The sequence below is a fragment of the Microtus ochrogaster genome, chromosome 17, assembly GCF_000317375.1.
Source record: "Microtus ochrogaster isolate Prairie Vole_2 chromosome 17, MicOch1.0, whole genome shotgun sequence".
Lineage (NCBI taxonomy): Eukaryota > Metazoa > Chordata > Mammalia > Rodentia > Cricetidae > Microtus > Microtus ochrogaster.
In genome coordinates this window covers 4,311,002-4,315,446 of record NC_022019.1, presented here as the reverse complement: position 1 = coordinate 4,315,446, position 4,445 = coordinate 4,311,002, and positions in this window count along the sequence as shown.

The following is a 4,445-nucleotide window of genomic DNA, read 5'->3' as shown; positions in this document are numbered from 1 at the left end:
TGACTTCATGAATGTGGAACCCCCAGTTGTGAAAGCTTAATTAAAGTTATAATATTTAAGGGTATAATTTTTTAAAAACTGGCACATTCATATAAACCTGATGGTGCTGTTGAGCACACTCACAGTGGTTTGTTCAATTTTTGCTCAAATGATGCACATTTAAGATCATCTGTGACTTGCATCACATATTTATCTGACTCATGAATTTTTTAAAAGTGCACAGGAAGATTTTATTAAACTCTAGGCTTACAAGGCTGAATTCGTTTTACATTTTTATTATTATTATAAATGTTTCTCAGCAGAGCTCTGAAACCCACTAGCGTCCTGCTGTTCATTTTCTAAATTAAGATTCATAAACTTGATTACAAATGAAAAGAAAATCAGATTTTAAATCTTGTAGCAAATGAAATGAATATTAATTTTGAAAACAGAAAAAATATTTTAATAATAGTCTAGCATGTGAAAGCCACTCCTGGGAATATCTAACCATCTTCTGTTGTCACTTGCCTCGGCTTCTCATCACTCACACTTGGTAAATATGTACGGTGTGTGGAGGCCACAGTTGTTGTGTGAGATCTCCTTTCCCCCGAGACGGGGCTTCCATGGAGCAGGGACCAGTCTTGTTTCTCTCAGTACCAAGGGGACTCAGAACACTTGCTAAAGGAGTCCAGCGCAGAGAGCAGACTGACAAGGGAAGGGTGTCCTTGGATGGACTGTGGCAGGTGCAGAAGGGAGGCCGACCTGCTCTGCCTAGCTCGGCTTCTCAATGGCTTCTCCTCAGGCGTCATGTGTTTCTGCAGCTGCTGTGTCCTAGCTGTGGGCTCGTGTTCTCATCAGTGTGTCTTCTCTGCATTCCGGACACATTCGCCATGAGGTTATTCCAACACTCACCAGGTGGCCATTTGTAGAGGGATTTGCTAACATGTGTCACTGTGTGACCTGAGACAGCTGCTCCTAGGTCACCAGAGTCTCGTTGAAGCAAGAACAGCTTCCTTCGCAGTGTCACAAGGAGCACCCCAATCTACTTCCTGCCTCCATAGCCAATTATTACTATAAGTGGGATGGTTTGTGAAAAACAAAGGCTTATTTGGCTCATGGGTCTGAGTGTGGGGATGCTGGAGAGAAGGCTGCAGTGTCCTTGCTGATGGAAATTCTACAGGGTTCCATCATGACACAAGATGTCACACCCCAAGTCAGAGCACACAAGCCCAGCCCTCTGGCCCTCTTATCAGAAAGCCACAGTCCCACTGAGTCAGTACCCATCTTTATGGCCTGCCTGAACCTTAGTCTCTGCTAAGGCACCATCATTGAACACAATAAGTTAAAGTGATTTCCTACTTTCTAAACACTCACATAGAGATTAACTTTCATTTGATGTATAGCAGGAAGTAAAATCAGGTGTGAGTATTTGGGTACAAAAATAACTTCTTCCTTATTCAGTGTGTTTACGTTTTTAATTTGAACAATACTTTATTAGTTTATGCAATCAAATCTCAGGTAGACAGTGTCTCGTGTACTTAGAACTGAATGCTACCCTTATTCAAATGGGAAAAATAAGTTTACGTTTTCAAGACCAATATGGCTATCAATTTCTATGTAATGCTAACTCAGCATGGTAAATTGGGTCATGTTGTGCCAAAGTTAACAGCATGGCTAAAATTTTAAAAATTCAAATTATACGTATAAACACATGTATATATATGTGTGTGTCTGTATGTATATATATTGCATACTACTGGATATATATATATGCCTTCTGCCTTGTCTTCAAATCTCCCTGCAATTGTGGCAAATTCCAAGCTCGCTTGCATCACCATTTCTCTTCCTAATTTTAATCAAGCACCCTTAAATTATTTTTATAAATCTATGAGACCCAGAGCCTTACAAAAGAAACACTGTATTCCATGGTGACATTACCATATCAGGGACAGGGACAACCTTGCAGTCCCTCAGTGCCGGACAGTGGGGAATCTCATGAAAGGTGGTGGCATCCGACCAAGGCGGTCTTGCTTGCATTGTATGTTGTTTGCTGGGGAACTTGGAGGCCTTCTTGAGTTGGGGCAAAGACTTTTGGTTAGTATAGTGTGTGGTACGTTAGGATAGAACTGGAGAGAAGGGAGGAGGCAAAACTGGGGACAGCTGAGTGGCTTTGGACCTAAGTTCAGGGTGGTCCTGGTTTCTGATATTTTATGTAAATTTACAGCTGAGTAGTGTTTCTGTCTCCAAAGCATCACTGCTATTGTCATAGTTCATTTTAATGTGACAAAAACCATATGCCAATTCAATTTTACTCTGATGCCTCAGAACAAAGGCAAAAATCAGGTATATGAGCATATAATTAGCTAAAATCATTTGAAAAACTCCATGGGGACTGAACATGTGTCAATTTTCCTCCTTAATAGTGTCCCCCAAACAATACAACAGAACAGCTCTGTGTAGCATGTAATTATATTTGGTATTATGACCATCTGGAGATAAATTAAAGTTGACAGGAGGGTGAAATGAGACTATATGTAACTATGAACCATGTTATATAAGGGATTCAAGCATCAGTAGATTTGGGTGCCCATGGGTGCCTGTGGGCAGACCTTGAGGAATGGGCTTAGATAATTGCCCAGTTCTTACAAAACCTTCTCTTAGGAAAGTCTTCCTGATAAATTCTCAAGTAAACATTTCTCTTGAGTGAAAACACTGATTTACCAGGGAGTCCGCTTCACAGGAAATATTTAGTAAAAATGTTGAACCAATGTCTTGCACGGCTGCTGCTGATAGACATGGAAAAAACGATGATGTAACCACTTCTTGCTGGTGTTTACGGAACTGTGCTGAATGCCTTGTGTACGTAGGCTCATTTATTCCCCACTGATATTCTCTAGGGCAAGAACATCACTCTCATTTCATGTTATAAGTGGGGAGCTGGGCTTCAACACAGTGGGCATGCTCTCGCTTTGGCCTGCCAGTTTGGGTGTATCCCAGTGCAGAGCCCCTTCTCTAAGCAGGGGGTTTGTCACCTTCAACAGAGTGCTCACATTCAGCCTCAGGGAAGGGACACTCTGGAATTCTCCTCTAACGGTGGATGTGGTCATTCTCCTACCCTGCTAATGGGATGGCCACCTGGCAGTCCTGTATAAAATGTTGGCAAGTCTCAAGTAAGACATCTTAAACTTGTCTGTCTCTGTCTCCTTTGGACCAGTATTAAATGAATCGACCACCAGGAAGTCAGCCCCATGAAATCCAATCTATCTGAAATGTAGGACAGTAGAGAAATGGTTAACAATATAATAATGTGACTATGGAGATGGGGTACTCTGTTCCGTGAGTCTTTAAAATGAACACTTAAAATGGAAAAATATATTCATGTTGTCTTTGTAAGCAATATAATACAACAGCCATCATGTAAGGAAACAAACCTAGGTTTTGTTTAACCAACACCAGCACACCCAGATGAGGGATGGCACAATCTCTGGGTCTCTGAATACGTGGTAATACCTGTGAGATTGGGTGCTGTGAGCTAAGCCTGGGTACCACCTTCCTCTCTACCCAGAGTCCTTGCCAAACGGGGCAATGAACAGATCTCTGATAGTCACGGTATAAATTTAAGGCAGTGAAGAAACACTTGGAGTCACCTGTCCTTTGGAGAGGACCTGTCCTTGGTCCATGACAGCCAGCACTGGAGATGGGTAGATTGTTGCTTTACTGATCTCACAGCAGTTACACCTGAATCTACTACTGTCTTAGTTTCTGACTGCGCTCAGTTGTCTGCTTAGGTTGGGAGAGACTTTCGCATTTTGCCGTTACCTCTGCTGTTGCCACCAAATGTAGTTTTAAATCTGAGTCTCTATCTATCTTTCTATTTTGCCAATAAAGACTCAGGAACCAGTTGTTAGGGTGAAAACCTGGTAGCTAAGAGAGGCAGAGAAAGCACACAGCTGCTTCATCTTTCTCTGCCTTTCACAAAAGAGTTTCTCTTCTGCCATCCCAACCCAAAATGGACCACCGAACTCAAAGTCCCTCCCTACTACTTCCTGTGTGTCTCTATCCATCTTCATGACTTCCTCTTACTCTCTATGGCTTCTCTCTCTGTCTCTCTCTCTGTCTCTCTCTCTGTCTCTCTCTCTGTCTCTCTCTCTCTGTCTCTCTCTCTGTCTCTCTCTCTGTCTCTCTCTGTCTCTCTCTCTGTCTCTCTCTCTGTCTCTCTCTCTGTCTCTCTCTCTCTGTGTGTGTGTGTGTGTGTGTGTGTACTGGTTGCTTGTCCAGCTCTCGATCTATGGTTGATTTTTATCTAATCTTTTAAAGGGGTGTGATAAGGCTGAACCAGGCCACAACCAAAAACAGGTTTTTCCAGTAAATAGAGCAATCTTGGGGTTCATAGTGTGATCAAATATCCTGCAACAGGAGCTGATGTGCAGGATTACCCATTGTGGACAGGAGCTGATGTGCAGGAT